Source organism: Acomys minous, assembly GCF_964271855.1.
Source record: "Acomys minous genome assembly, chromosome: 2".
NCBI lineage: Eukaryota > Metazoa > Chordata > Mammalia > Rodentia > Muridae > Acomys > Acomys minous.
In genome coordinates, this window is record NC_140484.1 from 46,412,883 (window position 1) to 46,437,307 (window position 24,425).

Consider the following 24,425-nt stretch of genomic DNA (forward strand, 5'->3'; position numbering starts at 1 on the left):
AGGACAGCCAGGGTGACACAGAGGAACCCTCTCAAAAAACAAAAACAAACAAACAAATAAAAAGTGGATGGTCCATTACAGGATGGTACAGTACAGATACTATGACTGCACCTTACATACAACATAGAGGACAGAGGTTAACATCTGGGGTCTTCCTTGATTGGTCGCCACTGTATTCTCTGAGGCAAGATCTCTCAGATCCCAGAGTGTCCTAATGAGACTGGTATAGCTAACATCTCGGCCCAGTGGTTCTCCGTCTCTGTTTCCTGATGGCTGGGATTACCAGGCCACCATACCTTCCTAGCTCTTGCTGGGTTCTAAGACGCCAAGCTCTGAGCCTTACCCTCACATGACAATCACTGTATCCACTGAGTCATCTCTCCAGACCCACAAAAGTCATTCTTTAGAGAGTCCATTAGGTGTTACAGAGGAAATAGCTACATATTTATTAATTAGATCATTTTGACATGCCATTAGGCATTACAGAAGAGATAGTTACATATTTACTGATTTTTTTTTTTTGAGACAGGGTCTCACTATGTAGTCTTGGTTGATCTGGAACTCACAGAGATCCTCCTACCTCTGCCTCCCAAGTGTTACATGTTTCTTAATTTTAACTTTTCCCTTACATATGGAATCTACTTACATATTAAAAAAAATCACTGGCGTGCACAGTTCAACAAATTTTAACACAAATTGAAAATGCTTTTGTAACAAGCACCGGGTTAAGACACAACATTATCAACTCCTAAGGATCCTCACTCAAGCTCCCTTCAATTGCATCTACATTAATAAAACAAAAAAAAATGTTTATCTTTGGTACATAGGTTATTTAAGAAAATAGTATCTGAGAAACTCACTCATACTGTTACAAATAATGCTCACAAGTCCTGTTGCTCTTGTGTAGTGTCTAAGTTTAACACAGTCTTGTTTGTTCTCAGTGAGGGGTAAATGTCCTCTGCTAGCTTCAGGAAATTGTGAAGGGTACTATGTGAACACTTTTGGATATATCTCTTGGCAGGCGTGTGTATATATTTTCTAGGAGTATAAATATATATCCTTAGAGTAAAGACACAGAAATAGACTCCTAGGGACTATAACATGTAAAGATACATATCATATATTCGTATACATACAGGCAAACTTATATAATTAAGCAGTAAAGGGGCTGTACCAATCTCACATGCCACTTACACTGTGTAAGTGTTCCGGTAGTCTCAAGCCATGAGACTTGGTATATTTCATTTGCCTTATTATTGTCACATTTTAAAATAATTTCCTTTTATCTCTTTATTCTAGTCTTTCTTGTGTGTGTATGACCATTTGTTGTTGCAATATTCATCTGTAACTTCACAGTAATAAAGTTGAGCTGATATTTAGATGTCTTCTCTTATGCAGAGTTGGTCCCTATCTGCTCCATTGCCTTGAGTTAGTGACAGAATCTACTTGCTTAATGACTGAGTAAAAATTCTTTCAAGTTAATAGCTGCATCCTAAGTTGCAATCACAGAGCATGCATTTTTTTTTTTAACCAGGCCAAGTGGTGCACACCTTTAATCCCAGCATTCAGAAGCCTGAGGCAGGGGGGGTCTCTGATTTCAAGGCAAACCTGTCAGGTCTACAAAGCAAGTTCCAGGACAGCCGGAGCTACACAGAGAATCTCAGTACTGAGAAAGAGGAGAGACAGACAGACAGACAGACAGACAGGGGAGGGGGGGGGGAATTTTCCCTCCTTGAGTCCAAACTACATTCCACTGAAAAGAGGGCACTAAGATTTAGACCAGGTTATATAGTCAATGTTCTGTCATTCTTCCAGAGATGCACTTGAAATGGGATATATGACCTGAAGGATCAAGGAAATTAATACCATGGTGAAAGAATTTGTCTTCCTGGAGATTGCTCAGTCCCAAGAGCTGCGCTGCATCTTATCTGTCTTGCTTCCCGTGTACGTGACAACCCTAACAGGAAACCTCAACACCATCATCATGAATCTTCCACATCCCCGAGAGCTTCCTTCCCCACAGTCTGCTTGTGACATCTGCTTTCCTTCCATCACACTCCGTGACCAGCCTGTCAGGGAGAGAACCAGCTCCTGAAATGGCTGTCTCCCAGATGCTCTTCCATTTTCTTCCATCTTCTGCAAAAGAACACCTTAACTAGAGACATATTTTCATGAGATGATCACCTAGCCCAGCTCTATTAAATTGTCCTTTTGTTTATTTTGGTTATATATTCTTTAATCACCTCTCCTGATACCAAAAAAAGCTCACAAGTTCCAGGAGAAAAATGTGACAAATTATTGCCAAATATGAAAGAAATCTGAAAGCAGTTTAATCAGAAAGGTTTACAAAGAAAGAAGAACTGGAGGCAGTGGAGAGCGACAGCAACTCACAAGGACGTGTTCAGTTCCTGCCCATAACGATCATATCCTCTCAGGCGTCTTAGGTTAGGCATGAGCAATATATCAGGTGAGAGAAGCTATCTCAAGGAAGACACTCAATTGCAACCTCTGGCCTCCACATCCATTAGCATGGGCACATGAACATGCATATACATTCATCTACACAGGAACACACACACAGGAAAAATAAAAACAAAGAATAGTTAACATGGTAAACTTAGCAAAGAAAGAAAAGCAAACAAACATGTTTTCCAGTCTCTTTGATACCTCTGAATATATAGAAGGTCAATAAGAAAAAAATAGATATGATGAAATATCCCATATGATGAAATATCCCATATGAGGAATTGTGTTCACTTTCTCTAAGTTCCTAAATCTTAGAACACTTGTTTGCTCCCTCTGAGCCTATTCAGCAAAGATACCCAAGCTCTGGGTCCAAGCTCTGGGTCCCCTCCCCTGCCTCCAGCAGGGGACTCTCAAAGCCAACTTGTTTGTTTGCACATATCTTCCAGTGTACCTCTTACAATAACTCCCAACAAGATTTTTCTCCCAGAAGGAAGTCTAGCTACTGGACTTCAATAATCGTGCCCAACACCATTCTCTTTGTGATTCTTTAACGGGGGCTGAAGCTGAGTGAGGGGCCACTCAGAGCAGGCTCGCCATGGAAAAGCATGGTAGAGTCATGCAGAAGAGACTGTAAGAGAGAAGATACCGAGCTACCAACTCTCAGGTGTGTGTCTTCCTTAAGGAGAAGTGATCCTTGATAAATTATACACGTCTGTGGTCAGTTCACACAGCCAAATAGCCATCTCTGCTTCTTGGGTAGGCATTAGAGATTGAGATTTTTTTTTTTTAATTTAATGAGGTGTCCATACTAAACTAAGGCTTTTGGGAAGTAGTTGGTTTGTCTGTGTCTGAGCACATGTGCCCATGCCCATCCAAACTTTGAAATATTACTGTGGATTAACTAAAAAAAGGGTCCATATGTCAGTGATGCTTTCAGTAAGTGGGGGGGTACTACTTACTAATTCCAAAAGCCAGAGCAGTGCAAAGAGGAATAAGTTAGTGTTCAAGACAAGGATGGCAGCGTGGAGGGCACAGGAAAGTTCGGCATTGTTAGAGGATGTGAATAATGGAGTCGGATTTTTTTTTCTCTCTCTCATTAGGAACTATAGCATTCAACAGCCGGGCGTGGTGGCGCACGCCTTTAATCCCAGCACTCGGGAGGCAGAGGCAGGCAGATCGCTGTGAGTTCGAGGCCAGCCTGCTCTACAGAGCGAGTCCAGGACAGCCAAGGCTACACAGAGAAACCTTGTCTCAAAAAACCAAAAAAAAAAGGAACTATAGCATTCAAAAGCCTATTTCATTAGCATGTGTTTTCTCAGATATATTGGTAATTTTGAATTTTTCTTTCCAAAAACCTAGCAGAGGAAACTTCTCATAACTGGTGTCTTTATTCTGTTCCAGTGTGGTCGTACAACCCCGGGACTTCTCATTAACCACCCTGGTTTCCATTTCTTGTATCCATCATTGAACATGGAAGGCTGCCAGTTTGGTACTTGTCAGTTGAATTGGGGATGTGATTACTTTCAAGACTGATTCCTTTACAGAACCCCAGGATGCTGGTCCTGTGCATTTTTAAGATGGAAAGCAAACGGGGTGCTTTTATTAAAGCCATCCCCTAGTTCTCTTTCATGTGCGTCTTGCCATAAAAGTTTTATCTATTTCCCAATTCACTGATCTCCCATAGGTGGCGCCCAAGGTCCAGCAAAGGCTTCTCATTTGCAATTCTTCCTGGTCCAGTTCAAGCACCTGGGCTGCCCCCAAACACCCAGCAAAGAGGTTGTGGGGAAAACGTCCATTTGGAAGACCTCCTCATCAGTTCTAATTGACGTTCCGAATAAGTCAAATGCACAGGAGGCATAACTTGGGGGTGGGGCGGGAGGCACAAACACTCCTCTTCCTGTAACCTCCATTTCCTTATCTGCAAAACATTCTTGAGGCTGTCTGCCTGTGCTTCCTCTTCTGCCTTTGGGTGGCCCTGCCTGTCCCCTGGGAGCTTTACTCATTGCTTACTCATTCCTCAGCTCTGTAAGCTGCTCTCATTGTGACTTAATGTTAGTCATAGAATTGCCTTTCATAAGACCTTATTTCTCTGTATTCCAATTATTTCTGTATTGATTTCTTCAGTAACAGTTTATAAGCCTGACCAGGTCAAGATTAAGAGACATAATAGAAGTGATACAGGTAAGCTAGGTTTTGGTTTTTTTTTTTAAGTATAACTCTATGGTGGCTTAGATACTGCATAATAAATACATATACAGAGCTAGAGAGGGGCTGGGAGTTTAGCTCAGTGGTGTAGCATGGCCTGGCATGATGAAGCCCTAAGGTCAACCTGTGATACTGGAGTAAGAGTCTCTTGGCAAGTACATGCTTGCCTTAAGCAACAACCATCAGCCAAAAGAACAAAAACAATAGACAATATTCTTTTAATGTTTTTCTGATAGTGTGTCTATATATGCACATATACCCAAACAAGACTGTTAAGTATGCAATTGTTAGATAATCAAATGATGGGGATATATACACTACAGAAAAAGTTTTCAATACTAATTCATTTCTAGGAGATTCACTTGCCGTTAGCCTTGAGAATTTTTATGAACAATTAGCTCATCCTATAAATAAATCCTAGCATATATATTCTTTCACCTAATGTGTCCTGAACACTTTATTTACCCTCATATATAAGAGAGCCTGGGTCTTTTCAATAGCCTTGTGCTATCTGCTTAAATAGAATTTTCAAATGATGTTTAAGCAGTACCCTGTAGTTGGACATTTTCTATTGCAGTTATCATTTCATATACAGGAGTGAAACAGACACCCTTATAAACTTTATTTTTGAAATTTTTATTAGTTCTCATTGTTTTTCTCTGGGCACCAGCAAACAGAATGTGGAAGGCCAGAAGCAGGAATTTAGTTCTCATGACAAGAAATCCACGGCCAGAAACCTCTGGGCCAGAGGAATGTTTCCAAGAGGGATTTCAGAGTCTCAGAAACTCTCCTCCGTGAACACGGCTGCTCCTGAAACCCAAGCAAGGCAAGGCTGCTGAGAGACAAGACTCTCACTTCACTGCTAACAGCCCCTGACCTTACAAAGTACTAAAGTTAAACCCCTGGAGTAGAGAGAGACATCCATTCATGAACGGTCACCTAGCTCTATCCAACCATTCCCTTTATTTAGTTATATATGCCTTGGTTGTCTCTCTTCATAACAATACTTCTGTGATGACTCCAATGTTTTATGATAACTGTCCTACGGTTTGTCTAGATGATATTGAAGAGATGGTCTCAGCAGTGCTATATATTCATGTCTGAATTCAGCCTACAGTAATAATCAGATAGCATCTACTGAAAAACATTCAGTACAATAAATTGTCACATTTAACAGCACTTGATTTTTTATTTCCTCATTTTTCAGATAGAGAAGAGTAGAAAAACTGAATGGCTGAGAAATGATTAAACATCCAGAAACTGCTGTCAGTCTCACAGGTTCCATTCAGGCCTGGTCACATAGCCCCGTGAGTCTCTGCCATGACTGCACCGAACTTCATTGCAATCGTAGAGGGGCAGCTCACCTCAGGGACACCAGGAAGTAGCAAGAGAGAGGCTTGGGCCAGAGTCCCAAAAGCCACTCAGCTCCTCCTCCTGGAGGCTCCATGGCCATGGAAGACAGTAGCCACTTCACTTTATGAAGGCCTTTCTCCTACAACTACAAACTGTTTCTGAACATTGTTGCTCTCAGTAGATTTTCTTATTAACACCAATCAACCTCGCCGGGCGTGATGGTGCACGCCTGTAATCCCAGCACTCGGGAGGCAGAGGCAGGCGGATCACTGTGAGTTTGAGGGCAGCCTGGTCTACAAAGTGAGTCCAGGACAGCCAAGGCTACACAAAGAAACCCTGTCTCAAAAAACAAAAAACAGAAAAGAAACCACCAATCAACCTCAAGTTCACTGTCAAGAACAAAGCTTGGCCACTTAAAGAGTATGACTAGTTAAGGGCTAAGTGCTGGTAAGTTGGGGACAGAATACAGGTCTTGCCTCCTCCCCAGGTAACGGAAGACAACCAACCCAAGTAAGAACAATTTATTAGGAAAGCCCCGAACACTAGAAAGGCTAGGACAAGTTTATCTAATGCCGCTTATGGCTTATGAAGACCTAACTTCCTGTGGTCACTAGTGCTCAGGTTTCAGTGATGAGAGACTAAGCCTCCGGTTCAAATGCCTCTAACCATTGTGTCATTGCTCCATCAATCCCTGAGGGAGGCATCAAAGCCCATGTCTCCCAAGTCAATGTCTTTTCTCTCTGCCATACTCTTTTCTATCACACTTTGAAACTTAAATTTTAAAAAAAGACCTCTTTATGCATTATCTAAATGGCTGCATGTGATGCAGTTTTTAATAAGTCTGTATTTATGCTGAATAAAATAACTGACCATCTTATAGACTACAAATGTTTGTAAGCAATAAAATTTCCTGAATTATTGATAGATTAATAAATAATTATGAATGAATCTTAGAGAATTGGATTTGCATGACCTCAGCCTAACAGGAGATTAAAGCAGGAAAATTAACAAAATAGAAATTCAGAGCTGACGGGAAGAATCCCAGTAAAATCCAGAGTGTCCAGTGGTTAGAGTAGGGTCAGAGGTCAGCCTCAAGAAGGACAGACTATGGAGTAGGAAGAGTATAAAGGCACGTGAACAGTGGAAGTAGTCAAACATTAATTAGAGAGGAGAAATAGTTTATTCCACCCAGGGCCAGCAAGGTGACTCAGTGAGTAAAGACACTTACCACTAAAAACTTGATCATTGGAGTTAATCCATAGGGAAAAAATAAATAATAAACAAAGGAATTAATCCCTAGGGCCCACACGATGGAAGGAGAGAACTGACTCCCGTAGGTTGTCCTCTCGCCTCCAGGACCGTGCTATAGGATCCAAGAACACGCGTACACACACACTAAATAGATGTAATAAAATTTTTGAGAGCAAAATAATACCCAAAACACAGTCCACATTCATTTTGGTTTTTGTTTGGTTGGTTTTTGGTTTTTTTGTTGTTGCTATTTTTGTTTGCTTGTTTTGGTTTGGTTTGGTGTTTTTGTTTTTGTTTTTGTTTTTGTTTTCCAAGATAGGGTTTCTTTACGTAGCTGTGGCTGTCCAGGACTCGCTTTGCTGACCAGGCTGGCCTCGAACTCACAGAGATCTGTTTGTCTCTGCCTCCTTGAGTGCTGGGATTACAGGCGTTTGCCACTACACCCAGCTCTCGTTTTGGTTTTTGTTGGTTTGTTTGGTTGGGTTTTGTTGTTGTTGTTTGGTTGGTTTGGTTTGGTTTGGTTTTTTTGAGACAGGGTTTCTCTGTGTTAACCTTAGCTGTTCTGGACTCATTTTGTAGACCAAGCTGGACTCAGACTCACAGAGATCCACCTGTCTCTGAGTGCTGGGATTACAGGCGTGAACCTCTGCACCTGGCTCTCATTTTGGTGTTGATGATGTACTTTTCCTTAACAAAAGTGTTTCCTCCCAATGGAAATACTTTCTGCTCCCAACGGAGAAGAAAAATTATAGCAGGTGAAAGAATTTGTTTTCAAAGGGCTGACCCAGTCCTAAGAGTTAAGTTTGGTCCTGTTTCTTTTCTTGTTCTTGGTGTGCACAGCAACTGTGCTAGGCAACCTCCTCATCACGGTCACTGTAACCTGGGAGTCCCGCCTCCACACTCCCATGGACTTCCTGCTACACAACCTCTCTGCCTTGGACATCTGCTTCTCCTCCATTACTGTTCCAAAGGTCCTAGTGGACCTTCTCTCAAGAAGAAAGACCATCTCCTTCAATGGATGCTTCACTCAGATCTTTTTCTTCCACCTGCTTGGTGGGGCAGACATTTTTTCTCTCTCTGTGATGGTGTTTGATCGCAACATGGCCATCTCCAAGCCCTGCACTATGTGAGCATCATGGGTAAGGGGTGGTGTACAGCCCTCACCATGGCCTCCTGGGTCGGGGCCTTCATTCATTCACTGCATTGTGCAGATCGCGCTCATGCTGCCACTCCCCTTCTGTGGGCCCAATGCTGTTGATGGTTTCCACTGCGGTGTCGCACAGGTCCTCAAGCTGGCCTGCACTGACACCTTTGCTCTTGAGGTCTTAATGATTCCTAACCATGGCCTGATCTCTACCTTGTAGTTTCTCTTTCTGCTGGTGTCCTACACAGCCCTGCTCATCAACCTGCCTCTGAGCTTTTGGTTCAAGCATGATTTCTCTTTTGATAAGTTGCATATCAAAAAAATGTGAAAATAAATAATTCTCAAGGTTAGAGTTTCAAGCAACTCTTCATTTCTTTTCTTTTTTTTTTTTTTAACTCTTCATTTCTTTAGTGAGGGGAAATGGTGCCTTTGACTTCAGTGTTCTTGTTCAGGGAGGTACAATTCATATACAATAAAAAGTGTCCTTTGATATATATAGAATTCGGTGGATTCTGAAAGATAATGTAATTAAAACATAGAATGCTCCCATCACTTCAAAACCTTTCCCCATGCCATCTTGGCAGGGAATCCTTCTCCGGCATCACCCTCTTCACACACAGACAAAATGCTGCAAAACTTAATTCATGACTGCAAGGACAAATGTGATAATTGCCACAGCAGATGAGCAGACGGAATGGACTCAACTCTGAACAAAGTAAACACAGGTAGGATATTGTAGCCAAAGAGCAGAACTGAAAAGGGATGCTAGTGGGTGCAGTCAGAGGCATTCTGACTGAGATGAGTGATATTGTCAGCCTAACAGAACCTAGCATCACCTAGGACGGAAGGCTCTGGGATGACTGTGAAGAGGTTTCTAACCGAGCTGGGAAGGAACACACTGTACTGTAGGTGTCACTGTTCCATAGGTGGGGTCCCAGAACAAATAAAGGGAGAAAAAGAGCTGAGCACCAACATTCATTGTTCTCCTCTTTCTGATTCAGGGTGCAGTGGGACCAACAGCTTCACACTTCTGCCACCATGACATCCCCATCAGGATAAACCCTCAAAGCGCGAGCCAACTTTTCCTTCTCTAAGATCCTTTTGTCGGGTATATTGTCATAGCAACGAAACAAGTAACTGATATGGTGACGTACCAGGATTCCTGCTGAAGGCAGGCCAAGATGTTCAGATATAAAATGGCTAGACTGGGGTGGGGCAGAGGCTCAGTGATTGAGGACACTTGCTGCTCTTTGAGAGGTCCCCAGCATCCACACTGAGTATCTCACAACTGCCTGTAATTTTAGCTCCAGGGAATCTAACACCCTCTTCTGGCCTCTGTGGGTACTACACACAGAGACACATGAATCATTTTTAAGGTGTGGGAGTGTCACACATGAACCAAATATGCAGGGTTCTTGTTTGTACTGGGATGTGTGTTTACAGGCTGAGGACAGAGTGGAGACCATGTTTCTTAGTTACTCTTCTGTTGCTGTGAAAAGACACCATAACCAAGGAAACTCATTAAAGAAAATGTTTGATTTGGGGGCTCAGTGTTCCAGAAGGTTAGAGTCTATGACCTTCCCACCAGGAAGCATGACAGCAGGCAGGAATGGGTGCTACCCATAGTGTAGCAGGAGCTGAGAGCTTACATGTTGAGACAATGACCAGAGGAAGAGAGAGAAAGAGAGGTAACTACAAATAGCATAGATCTTGAAACTCAAAATCCACCCCCAGGCACATACCTCCACCAATAAGGCCACGCCTTCTAACCCTTCCCAAACAGCGCCACAACTGAGGACCAAGCATCCAACTATATGAGCCTATGGGGGACATTCTATTCAGACCACCATAACTATGCTTGCTGTAAAGGGCCCAGGGGGCATGAGGGCCTCTCGCAGTCTCCCTAGTCTCTGAAGGCCCTGTGTACCCCTTGGGTTGTTGGTAAATGTTTGTTTTTCTTCCTTCACTATGTCCTCAGAGGGGCAAGAGACTTTTCATTTTTCATGTACATAAAGTGGAAGCTCTCTTACTATATAGGTCATATCTTTGTGTGCTATTTAACAATTTTTTTTTTGCCTGACCAATAACCACTAAAATTTTTCTCCTGTACCTTCTAGAAGTAGTACCAGATAGCTTCCAGTTTAACATCCTTCTCTATGGTAAGTTCTGCTTTTTTGAAGCTTAAATATAGAATTTCTCTGGTAAAGCATTCTCCCACAAGTAAATGTGTGCTTTGTTGGAAAACCTTCAAAGATGAGATCCCTAAAAGGCCTTTCTTTGGTTGATGAATAGAAACTGAATTACAAAGGAACTTGAATTAAACTTGCTTCATTAGAATATCAAACTTTTAAAATAACACTATTCAAAAGTATTTGCCACTGGGTGGTGCAGGCCTTTAATCCCAGCACTCTGGGAGGCAAAGGCGGATCACTGTGAGTTTGAGGCCAGCCTGATTGACAATGTGAGCCCAGGACAGCCATGGCTACACAGGAAAATCCTGTCTCAAAATAAAATAAAATAAAATAAAATAAAATAAAATAAAATAAATAATAAAAATAAATAAAATAAAACAAAAAAGCATTTGCCTCTTACAGACTGAGACCTTGGGAACTGTTCGAGCGTCTCTTTATCTGAATTTTAGTCAGGCTTCTTAAAGCCGTTTCTCCAACAGCCCTCAAGCCTTGATGGCACAAAACTGAATGAGAGGTGGAAGCAAAGAGAACCAGCTTAGTGACCCGGGGATGGAAGCCAAGAAAACATTCAAGGGAAGTCAGAGCTACCAGGTCCTGAGTGTGCGCCTTTCATGCCAGCACTCAGGAGGCAGAGGCAGGCAGATCTCTGCGGTTGAGGCCAGCTTGGTCTACAGAGTGAGTTCCAGCCAAGGCTACACAGAAAAACCCTGGCTCAAAAAAACTTGATGATGATGATGATGATGATGATGATGACGACGACGACGACTACAACAACAACAATGACGACGATGAAGACAGTGGGGAGGAGGGGGTCACCGGGGAGATGACCCGGTGGTTAGAAGTTCTTACGGAGAACCCAGATTCAGGCTCCAGCACCCACATGGTGGCTCACAACCATCCAGAACTCCAGTTTCAGAGGATCCAAGGTCAACACATTAGTACACATAAAATAAATATAAATTAATAAATTGTTTTTAAAATACTGACAGTGGTATCTGTAGAGATGGCTGGGCAGTTTTTTTTTTTTATTTAGTTATTCACTTTACACTTCAACTGTAGCCTCCCTCCCTCCTCTCCTTCCAGTCCCTCCCTCCCTCCCTCCCTCCTTCTTTCTCTCCCTCCTTCTCTCCCTCCCTCCCTTTTCCCCCATCCCCTCTCCTCTACCCCTCAGAAAAGAAGACACACACACACACACACATGCATACACACACACACACACACACACACACACACACACACACACACACTAACCCACACCAGCCATCCAGTCCCATCAGGACTGAGCACTTCCTCTTTCACAGTGTCCTGGCAAGGCAGCCCCACTAGGGGTAAGCGATTGACAAGCAGGCAACAGACACCTTGTCAGAGACAGGCCCTGCTCCCCTTTCTAGGGAACTCACATGAAGACCAAGCTGCCCATTGGGTACATCTGTGGAGGGAGCCTAGGTCCGGTCCATACATGGTCTTTTGTTGGTGCTTCAGTCTTCGCAAGCCGCCCCTCCCCCCCACCCCACGCAGGCCCAGGTTAGTTGGCACTGTTGGTCTTCTTGTAGATCTCCTGTGCCCTCTGGGCTCTTCTCTCCTTCTCCCCACTCTTTCACAAAGCTCCCTACATTTTGCCCAATGTTTGGCTGTGAGTCTCAGCTTCTGCGTTCCTGGGTGGAGCCTCTCAGAGGACAGCTACGCTAGGTCTTGTCTGCAAGCTTAGCAGAGTATCACTAATAGTGTCAAGGGTTGGCTCTCATCCACGGAGTGGTTCTCGGGTTGGGCCTGGCGTTGTTTGGACTCCTTCAATCTCTGCTCAACCTTTATCCCTGCATTTCTTGTAGGCGGGGTAAATTTTGGGTCCAAGTTTTTGTGAGTGTTTTAGTGCTCCCCTCCTGCCACTAGGAGTCCTGCCTGGTCAGAGGGTGGCCTCTTTAGTCTCCATGACCCCTGTTACTAGGGGGTCTCAGCTAAAGTCACTTTCATAGCCTCCCAGAAGCCTACCCTGGTGTAGGTCTCCAGCTTGTCTCAGAGATGCCCCTGCCCACAGTTTCTCTTCTCTCTGCAAGCCCTCTGTTTTAAAAAGACCGGAATTCAGATTTCAACTCCTATACTCCAACTCCAGGAGATCAGACGCCCTCTTCTGGCCTCTGTGGGCAGCTGCACACATGTGCGCATGCACAACACAGACTCAAAACTTAAAATGGAAATAAAATTTTTAATTGAAATTGCAAAGGATATTTCTTAAAGGGAGAAAGAAGAAGAAGAAGAGGAGACGGGGGAAGAATGACTAACTCCCTGAAGAGTGTAGTGCCAGGCACCTTCATTTGTGTATCTATTATTTTGTGCTGTGACAAAATGCCTGACAAGGACAACATGAGGAAGAAAAGGTTTGTTTTGGCTTACAGTGTAAGAGTACGAACCATCAGGCAGGGGCAGTCGGGTGGCAGGAGCTTGAGGCAAGCAGCCATGTTTCTTCTGCAACCAGGAAGCAGAGAATGATCTGTGCTGGCGCACAGCTGACTTCCTCCATTTTATTCTGTTCAGGACCCCGGATGTGTGATGACGCCTCCCACATTCAGGGTGGGTCTCCCCCTGCCCATTAACCTATTATTCATACCCTCAATTAATCCCATCATACAAGCGTTTCCATGATGATTCTAAATCCCTTCAAGCTGGCAAGATCAATCATCAGCGTTCATCCTATGCTGCTGTGACACAATACCTCAGCCATGGATAATTTAGTGAACAAAAAAAAATGTATTGGGCTCATGACTGTACAGGCTTGGATGTCCAAGGTCCAGACGTCCCATCTAGTGACACGGATGACAGTTTTACACGGCCAGACAGAACAGGATATTGAACTTGCTGTTTCAAACCCCTTTATAACCAACATGAAGGCGGGTCACTTATCCCCCAGTAAACCCCATATTCCCAATGCTGTTGCCTTGGGAACCAATTTCCAAACACATGGAGCATAGGGCCACATTAAAACTACAACTGGAAAAGAAAGAAAATGAAGCAAGAAATACGAAGGCCATAGGGGCCAAGTCTCAGAGTGCTTTCACAGGTTGGGAGACGAAGGGCTGTGCAGTGTCTACATTCTGAGAAGTTACTCTGGTTGTGTGTCAGGTACTGATTGGAGTAGGGTAAGACCAGAGATGGGGAACTGGTAGAATCCAAGAATGAGACAGCAGACATCTTTAAGGATGGAGAAGTGAGCGAGACGAATCTGCTGCTTACAGAAGTGTTTATAGCTGTGGCAAGGGTCTGGGTGATGGGAACAAAGAGAAAAGATCAATGTTTTTGTATCGGTGTTACAACAGTCTTCAAGAAGATAAAAGCAGTGGTGGCTCTTTTCGGACAGTTTGTGCTATGATTTGCATTATGTCCACTTCAAAATCGTATGTTGAAAGCATAACTCCTGGACCTCAAATTGTGAGTTTACTGAAAAAGAGGTTCGTTGCAAAGGTGTCCAAGTTACAATGTGGTGACTAAGATGGACTCTGACCCATTATAACTGGTACCCTTATCAAAAAGAAGGGTAATTGGGACACAGAGACACACTTAAAGGAAAGACGGTGTTGAGAGCTATGTGTCTCTGGGGCTGGGCTCAGTTAATCGCAGCGTTCGACCAGTTGTCGGTTTTCTCTAAGAGTCTCCATTTTCTGCAAAGAGAAGCATCTCTGATGAGGGTGAAAGCTACACTTACCTGTGGTTATCAGGATAGGTATTTAGACTGTGGTTAGGAATGATGCCGGTCTAGTAAAGTGGTACCCATAGGTTCCCCTCTAAAGTTCATGATTTCCTAGCCCTATGGAGGGAAAATCTGATGAGGCTCTCTACCCGTAGGCAGAAAACTACAGGCAACAAATGAAAAGGAGAAATAGTCTCCCCATACTTGGTTATCCAGTACCAAGTGGTTCACTCTGAAATGATATACATATAAGCAACAATAAACACACTCAGCAGGTTCTATTTATATATTTATGTGCAAATATGTGTGTGTGTATCTGTGCGAAACAGTAGCAATTGCAAAAAAAAGAGGTCATCACTTCCAGAGAGAGTGAAAAAACAGAGACGTGAGAGGGCTTAGAGAATGAAAAAGAAAGGAAAGGAGTCATGTTTAATTCAAATTTCACAAAAAGGGGAGGCAGTGGCACACGCCCTTAATCCCAGCAGAAGAGGCAGAGACAAAAGGATCTCTGAGTTTGAGGACACCCTGGTCTACACACCCCTGGGACTATACAGAGAAACACTGCGGAAGGGGAGGGGTTCCCAAAAAACAAACCAAAACAAACAAAAAACCACAGTGTAAGGATACAGAGGAAAGAGAAGCCAAAGAAATCAGCCCACCACATCAAGATCTGACATGTTTGGCAGTTTGGCAGTTTCCAAAACTGTCTATAAGGGAAAAAGACCCAGTGTTGTTCTCAAACTGTGTGCCTGCCAAAATAATAACAACAGTATTAAATCTATGCTGACTATGTGGAGATTGCCAGTTCACCAAATCCTCTTGCAAATCACACAAGAGGTTACCCCGCCCCCCTTTGCAGAGAGGGAAACAGGCACACAGCAGGTAGGCAGCTATGCCCACAGTCACACCCACACGATCCTTATGAACTCTGCCCAGATCATACACCCACGAGACGCTGACCAGCCAAGTGCTGAGCTAAGTGACTGTGAGTCATCCTTATTGATCCCACTCCCAAGGTTCAGGGACAGTCTCTAAGGAGGAAGCAGGAACAACAAATGACACTGTCCTTTGCACAGGACAAAGTCATTGCACTCAAGAATTCACAGCAGAGCCGGGCATGGTGGTACAGGCCTGTAATCCCAGCAGACAGATCACTGTGAGTTCGAGGCCAGCCTGGTCTACAAAGTGAGTTCAGGACAGCCAGGGCTACACAGAGAAACTCTGTCTCAAAAAACTAAAATAAATAAGTAAGTAAGTAAGTAAATTGTTTTTAAAAAGAAAAGAAAAAAAAAAAGAAAGAATTCACAGCAGTTTTACCAGAGGCTGGCTATTGCCTGCCTAAACTGCACCACAGACACCCTCGGACCCCAGCCCTCCCACTGAGACCCTCCTCACCTCATCCCCAGTCCCGGACCAGGACAGGCTTTGTAAACTCATTTCCCAGACTTGTCATTTGTCTTTGCAATATACCTCTGATACTCCGTGACAATACAGAAAATGAAAGTTTTTACACCATCAAATTTGTCATCCTTTTAGCTATCACTTGCAGGCTTTTAAATTTTCCTGCCTGGAAAATCCTGCTCTTACTTTGAGATCATGCTCTAAAAATTATGCTGTTTGCTCCTGGTTATCATGTAACGGAACACTTCTAATGTTTAAATCTTTGGTCCTTGTGAAATGTCTGCTATCGTAAGAAGATGGCAGAGGCAGGTGGATCACTGTGAGTTCGAGACCAGCCTGGTCTACAAAGTGAGTCTAGGACAGCCAAGGCTACACAAAGAAACCCTGTCTCGAAAAACCAAAAAAGAAAAAAAAAAGAAGAAGAAGAAGAAGAAAAGAAGAAGACTATGCACCCTAAGAAGACGTGCAGAACTGTTATAGGATACTTCTAGGAGAAACTTCTGACAATTAAAACTGAGAGGGAGGATTTCAAATTCTTCCCTCGTGCCTGACATTAATTAATTTCTCAATAAGCACTTTCTTTATGTCAGTAAAATCAGTGTGAGGCCCCGGGCTTGTAAATTAATCAGCACTGATAGTAGCAATTTTTTAATTATTTTAAAGCAAAAATCGTAGTCGTGCTCCGTCACGCAGTGAAAGCAAGTTTTGAAAAGTGGCGCAAGGCGAGTCAGACACCCAGACATATTATTGATTGGATGAAGCCATTTAGTCATAGAGGCACTAAGAGCAATCCCCTCAACAGCACTTCACGGATGAGGCCACGAGGGGGCAGTCTCATCGGCCTCGAGTGCTAGAGGAAACCAACTGATAGCCGGACACAATGGCCGCCGCACAGAACCCAAATTCACGGAAAAATAAAAAATAAAAACAGTCAAAATGGAAATGGCACTAAAGCGGAAAGCAGGGGAAAAAACACCTGGTTCCACTGGGGCTCGAACCCAGGACCTTCTGCGTGTAAAGCAGACGTGATAACCGCTACACTATGGAACCACGTGGCAGGAGGTAGTTTCTAAGGTTCAATAATGAAAAGGCAATATTTTAATAAAGTAAAATGGTCGGGACCTTAAAAGTTTGGAAATGGCTCTTAAAGGAAAAAAATTCAAAATGAACTAAGAGTTTTCAATTCTGAAAAAAAAAAGGGCACTTTCAGAGGCGTCTCCAAAACCCCATTAAAAAATGTGTCTCAATCAGAATTCAATAAGAAATCATTACGTGAAAAAAACTAAGCACCACACCTCGTGGTTCCACTGGGGCTCGAACCCAGGACCTTCTGCGTGTAAAGCAGACGTGATAACCGCTACACTATGGAACCAGGTGGCTACGAGGCGTGCTAGATAGACTAACTACGCGTAGTTACATTGTGACGCTAGGAATTAGAATTGAAATGTTTTTATACCCTGTGCAGGAAACTTCCGTCAGGGCCTCGGATTTCCTAGCGCCGCGGCGCTGCTCGCTCCCCGCCGCACACTCCACTGTCAATGGCGGAATTCAGAGAGGGAGGGAGAGAAGCTCCGCCCTCGAGTCTTCGCTCCTACTCTGATGTAGGCAGTGCCTAAACGGTAACACGCCTGGCTCTGTGGCGCAATGGATAGCGCATTGGACTTCTAGACAGATGAAGGCATTCAAAGGTTGTGGGTTCGAGTCCCACCAGAGTCGCTTTTATTTTAATAAGAGAGTTACGAAGACTGAAAAGTGAACCAAAATCCTTGACCTTTAAAATGTACTGCCTGGAGCACCCATTCAAATAAAGAAATTTATCGCAGTCGTTTCCCGTGTCAACCCCTTTGGAAGTATCAGCAATCTTGCCACTACCGCGGGAGCGTTTTCTCAATCACATTCCCATTGTCTGTGGGGATGAAGAAACGGGCGAGGTGTGGTAAGAGTTAATCTCTCTCTCTTGAGACTTTACTTTCTGTCGGTTTTGTTTTCTGTTTTTTGTTTTTAATGAATAAAAAACAAATGTAGGGTTCTTCGGGAACTTTTAAGTCTCGCAGTACTGTCCCAGTTGCTGATAAATAAAATTTAGTTTCCTCAGGTACCAGAATGGCCGAGTGGTTAAGGCGTTGGACTTAAGATCCAATGGATTTATATCCGCGTGGGTTCGAACCCCACTTCTGGTAAACGTTTTTCTTTTTCCCCTGCACCTATGATATCAGGACAAGGAGCCTAAAGCACAAGATAAAGAACACGTTATTCAATAACTAACTCTCCAGACAGACCCCAGCTAAAATACAGGGGTGCGGAGAATTTTAAAAATAAAATTTATTCTGGATGTGTAAAAGAAAGGACTCTTCCTTAAATAAAAATTTATTGACTTTAAAAAAACAAAAAATAAATAAAATAAAATTTATAAGTAAAAAAAATTTTTTTAAAGCAAGGTCTTTAGCCATAGAGTGTGACACAAGAGAGAAACAGGAGGTTTTAGTATATGGTAAGCACTATAAAGGAAAGAAATGGAATTTCTTGTCAATCATCTGGACGGTGAATTTCCAAGGCTGCTTCTCCTCGGAAGTCTTCCCTTGCTGCATTCATTTAAGGACAGCGCAGCAGTTAGTCACTACCAGAACAGTAGTTAACGTCCTCAGAGCGGAGCCATGCTGGGACGGAAGGTTTTGTTTACGGTCGATGACCGGACAGGCTCGTAGCCTCCCCTAACCCTTCAGCGGCGGACCAAACAACTCTGTCGGGTGTCCGTTAGGACCAAACCAGACTTCCGCAGAACCACGGGGCATTCGAAAGGGAGATGTGGAGCCGCTAAATGGAAACGCAGCTCGGGTTACACCTCTTTGTGCAGCAGGTCTGTACCTCACAAGTAACCCTTGATGACACGGGAGAGTCGTGTTGCCTTGGTGCTCTGGGGACCTGACGCTCAGGTCTGGGCTGGAGACAGCCGGAATGGATCTGCCTGCTCCGGTTCCCTCGGCGCTGACTCCACAGCCACCGTAAAATCAACATCTCCAGCAAGGAGTGGGGGGTCAGGCCAGAGAGAGAGAGCAACCTGCCCGAGGCTGGCAGTTCCCTAGGCTGACCGCCTGGCCAGGCTGCCCCTCTCCCATGGGTCATGCATGGTGTTAGCCTTCTCAGATGAACTTAGACGCGACAGCTGATGCTTAGGGACTCACAGGGTCGTTTGTGAGAACAACCTAACTCATTTGTGATTATCCAAAACAAACAAATGTCCCCTCAGAGCGCGACTGAGGGCTTGGGTATACGGTCGGTGTGACCCACACAGGGCCGAGCCAAGGTCTTTGCGGCTTCGCGAGTTTGCAGAGATCCTGGAACGCAGCGTACGCTCGATAATGCAAACCTAACCTTAACTTATACATCCCTATTACACCCACAAGGCCCTCTAGGGTGCCTCAAAAATCAAGATTGGAATCAGAAATGTGTCCACCAGCTCCGGAGGCCGGATCATATGGTCCAATAAATGGGACGTTCCTCTTTTTGCAGGCCTCTCGCACTAGGGACCTCCAATAATTTTAGTCTTCATAGTCTACGTGTGATGAGGGAGAAGGAGAAAGACACACTTGATTTCATCACAAGCCTGCTCATCGTGATTTTGAAGAAACAGCAAAAGACTAAGGATTTTCAACTACTCGCAAAGAATTGACTCTAGGCCTAACTTTGAATGTGGATAGTCTAGAAAGAAGGTATAGAGAGCCCGGATAGCTCAGTCGGTAGAGCATCAGACTTTTAATCTGAGGGTCCAGGGTTCAAGTCCCTGTTCGGGCGGAAGTTGTTTTAGGCATTTGTGTCGGACATGACTGAACAATTGGGAGACTGTTTACCACTTATAGAGTTACTGCAAAGGAGAATTTACAGAAATAAGGTCAGTCCATACCTCAAGAGGCTGGGTTTTGCTTGGGAAGTGGGTATTAAGTTATGTTTTGCGCAGTTTTTGTATTCAAAACATCCACAAATATGCAACCAAAAACACTGCACATCTGCCGTCACGAAGAATGTGTTCTGAGGCTTCTTATTAAAGGCAAAGCATGGAAATCAGGGTACTGAGATGCGTTTCGGATGAAGGCACAGAATGTATAGTATCCAGCTAGGAACACGTTCTTAGCCAGATTCTTGTGCCCTCTGATGAGCCCTGACCTGGGCAGAAAACTAGCTGTGGAAGCAACTCACTTTCAGGACTGTCTTCAAGCCTGTTACTGAAACGTGCAGACTTAGCAAAGGGACAACATAGGACGGCAGTTGCGGGACAGACCCAAGACGTCAGCTGCTGCAGCAGGCACGTGTTGTATAGGCGTTATCTTCGGAGCCGATCTTCCACCATTGTTTGCGATTTCAGTTATACCTAATTTCAAGAGATCATCGTAGGTCGGCTTATTGACTGTTGATGTTCTCCTAGAGAAAGGGAAGCCGGAGAGGGTCAAGGGAATCTTCACCCAGTTTACAGTCACTCCTCCCCACTGATCATATATAATTCCGCACGTGGTCTAGAGAGCAGCTAGAATATACAGCCGGGAGCGCTTGTGGAGGAGTCCCGTCCCGTCGTGTCCCCTCCCCCATCGCCCGCCCCCCCCCCCCCTTCCCCGTACAGGGCCATAGGGAAGCCGTCATCCAGGCTGACGTCTAACGTAACAGCGCAGCTGCTTTACGGGTCGTCCGTGCTCCTGCCCAGAACATTTCATTTAATAAGCTCATTGGTTCCCCGGGTGAACTTTGGTGTGATCGATGTTTGGTTTGTGGTTGGAACCGTATGAGGAGGAGAAGGAGACCATGACTGGCCCACTTCCCCAGGGCAAATACAACGCGTCCCCTTCCACCACATGAGACCTTGAGCCACATATCCCTGCCAGGACCCTATCATTTAATGACTAAAATGAAGCAACAGCAACAATTCCTTGCGGGTTTTGTGTCTCACATTCCCAAAGAGGATCTTTGTCGCCTCACAATACTTAACTACTGTACTGGAGTCGGAAAGGAACGCCGGATTCCAGAAGCAGGAATACCAACAGAATAAAAAGCCTTGCTGAAACCCGGGATCGAACCAGGGACCTTTAGATCTTCAGTCTAACGCTCTCCCAACTGAGCTATTTCAGCACAAGTGTGCACCTTTTGTGCCTGATCTAAAGGAAAATTAAAGGGGGCAGGGAATGGGAATTAGACATTTTGCCTCCAATTTTTGAATTTTTAATTTCACTTTTAGAGATGTATTATTTTTTTAGTTCTACAGTTTTGAGAACAGTGAGCAAATTGACTCCTGTCATGTTAGGACGTGTTCAGCCCCCTCCCCGGCGACCATCACATTCAGATCCTGAGCTTTCTCTGCATCTATCCTGGATCCCAAAGAGATAGGCGCACCCAGTGTGTATAACATTATGACCCATTCAACCCTCACCTCTGTCGGAAGGTCGACGTGATCATGGTTATTAAACGGAGTAACCAATTTGCCCTCAGTCACCCAGATCTGCCTGAGGCCTGAAAGGTCAGGGTCGAGACACACTTCAGTGTTCAGTCGGTCCCTTTCAGTGAAGGGCACATGCAAACTATAGCTGAAAGAGATAAGACAGAAGCAGTCGGTGCTCTGCACCAGCCTGGCCTGAAAACGATGGGCGCAAAGAGCCGTGATGATGACTTTGTATAAGTTTGGTTGGATATGTACTGTGACAATGTCACATATATATACATGACAATGTCACATATACATGAACTGCGTTCTGATCGCTGTAACCCCCTTACCCTGTCTGGTCCCCCTCTCAGCCCTACTAGTTAATGTCTCTCCTACATTCATGTATTCTGAATTTGTTTGCCTGTTATTTTGTGTTCTCATTTGGTTTCAGGTTTTGATACCTACTGATTTTAAGCAGGGGCCACCCGTGTGACCATGGATGTAGAGCTGTCTTTTACAAATTAGTGAGCACCTCAGTGGATACACAACTGAACACAATGAATGCTCCTTCTCCCAGATTCCAGATGATGGTGATTTTTCAAACAGCCCAATCTCACCCTGCTGCCGTCTTCTTGGGATGAGTGACCGGTGCTGTTCCTTTAACAAACACCAACCAAACAAGTCTGGTGGCTATGGACCTGTGATTTTGAGTGTGTTCTGTATGTGTTTCTTTGGAAAGGTTCCTAACCCGTTTCAACATGTGTTTGGTGTTTTGGGTTTGTTTCTGTTTTTAGGTTTTTTTGTTTTCTTTAATTTTTGTTTTGTTTTTAGTTCATCACTAAAGTGAAAGCTCTTAGTAATTATCATACACACCTGCTTGCCTATGGACTCTGCTAAGCCTGTGGGTGTTATTCTGGTCTCGTTTAATCATCACAGGTTTGTGAGATGGAAGCCAAGATAATTATTCCTTGACTTCTGGGGAGGCTGCTGCTAGCGAGGGAAGAGAAGGTCACTGTGGAAGGGGTCGGTGTGGACCCTGCCTGCATGAAGCATGCCTGCGAGGGGCGTGAAGACCCTGCCTCACGCTCTATCTTGGCACTTCCTTGCTCAACAGGAAATTCTAGGGTCCAGAGTCATGGGATTATAGAGGGCGCCTGGTCTATGCTGTACGCATCCCCATCCAGTGAGGAGGTCAGCTTCATTCCGTGGCCCGCCAGAATCAAGGAAGAATCTGTCTGCATTAAGCAAGAGGTGTCTCCTCGCCCACCCCGCCCCGCCCCCGCCCCCGAGGGAAAACTATTTCACCTGGGAGCTTCCGCCCGAACGTTTTGTGTTTAAAACAAAACGTTCTTAAAATCCTGCGAGAATATGGATGACAGAGTGTATGGATTTGCCGTGGATATGCACTGAATTTTTTAGATTTGTTCCAGAGCTTGAATGCACTCTCCAACACGATGCCCCCTTTCTCCCACTAACAGACGGCTCTACTTCAGGTTCAGCATCTTCTGGTAATCAGGAGCACACTTGGGCCAGGGAAAATTTGACCTGGTGTGAAGAGGGAAGCTGCTCTATGTATATTTGGAGTTTCAGTTCCCAGAAAAGTATCTCTTCCCGGGAGCAGGGTGGTACCGCGCAGGGACACAGAGTCAGCGGCGGTGTAAGTGGCGGAGGGAAAGCTGGTCCTATCGTGTCTGCCAAACATTCGAACTCCTTCGCAATAATGCATCGATCGTGCTTGTGGTGTGCTATACAGGATTTTAACATTTCTTTCTCTAAATGAGACGGTGTCTAGCACCCTAAAACTAGTTGTCCTAATTACGTCTTAAAAGAAAAGGGTAACGCCCGAACAGGGACTTGAACCCTGGACCCTCAGATTAAAAGTCTGATGCTCTACCGACTGAGCTATCCGGGCTCACGGGAAGCTAGCTTGGTTCAGTGTATGAAGACTCCTACTGCTTTTTCTGAATCACTAGTATGTAGAAGACTACTAGGCTCTTCCTTTGTGTCTAATACAATTTCCGGGCACAGACCACGTGAAAGTGGGAAGAAAACAAAATGGATTATGGAATGGTAGTGATGTATTTGCCTACCATCTGGATAAAGACTTCTTAAATCAAACATACCCCATTTTACTTAGAGCTTTGTTTCCTTAGCTGTGAACCCTGTGTTCTGCATGGACGGAGCAGAAGCCGCCTGCTAACAATTGCCTCACTACACGTCTCTTCTAAACCCAAAGCTCACAGGCTGAAACCAGTGGTTAATGCCATCAGGACGACCTTTTCTTCCAACACACGACTTTCAATTTCTCCTACCTAGCTCAAAAAACATGCTGGCGCGAAGCACAATAACCGGAAAGAGCCGTCCTGGCATACCAAGAGTTAGAGCCTAACCCTCCCACCTGCCCCGCCCCAGGACCAGCCTTGCGCACGCGCAGCTCCAATGCCAAGGCCTCGCTGCACCCACCCCCTCCTCTCTGCTACCGCTGTATTTTATTTTTATAGCAGACCTTGCCACAATCTTTCAGTCTGCTGAGTCTTTGCTGCTTGGTGCTTTTCCCTTTTCTGTTCCTATCTTATTCCCAAGCACCCGGGAAGGAGGAAGAATAACCCGTTTTGCTGCTTTCTCAGACGAAGTTCTTTTAACAAAAGGAAAAAGCAAGAGAAAAACAAGCAAGTACATTAACACGTTCATTTCACAGAGACACGGGATAGATATTCAGGGAATAGGTGATTCTTCAAGAATTGGCCCAAAGTTACAGTTAACATAGCACCTCAACAGGATAATAATAATAATAATAATAATAATAATAATAATAATAATAATAATAATAATAATTTTATTAAATTTAATAAATAATAATAAATTTTTGTTGTTGTTGTTGTTTCCGGATAAGTGACAAAAGAAAGAGAAAAAACTTTGTGTCATCAGAACAACAAATTGTGGAAAAGTAAGTATATAGAAAATTAACGGTAGATAAAGGTAGTTAAGGAAGTCTGTGTGTAGATTCCTCTGGTGCAATCTGCAAGTTAATAAGGGTTTAAACTTGTCTTTAGTTGACACACACCCCCTTTGTCCTCAAGATAGAGGGAGAAGAAAAACCCTTGAACGTCCTGTTTGCATGTAATTAGAGAAAAGGTAGAGAGTTTTTCATTGTTTTGATGTCTTAATTTCCTGTGGTTCAAAATAACCTTTATGCCAAAGTGACATGTCTGGGTGTGGCATGCTCTCCCCCCTACGACACACTGGAGAATGCAGTTGAGGTGCCATCTTCTCTGGGGTGCTCCCTGTGACCAGCTGGCAACGCATCTTCCTGCAGAGTGGGTGGAT

The 24,425-nt window shown here is 44.2% G+C and overlaps 1 pseudogene across 1 annotated transcript; it reads left to right on the forward strand.

Annotated features, from left to right (window-relative positions):
• Positions 1 to 1,867: 1,867 nt before the first annotated feature.
• On the forward strand, positions 1,868 to 8,639 carry LOC311609501 (olfactory receptor 4D11-like; annotated as a pseudogene). The gene is made up of 2 exons: positions 1,868 to 2,071; positions 8,031 to 8,639. The product of its transcript is annotated as an olfactory receptor 4D11-like (transcript).
• Positions 8,640 to 24,425: the final 15,786 nt, after the last annotated feature.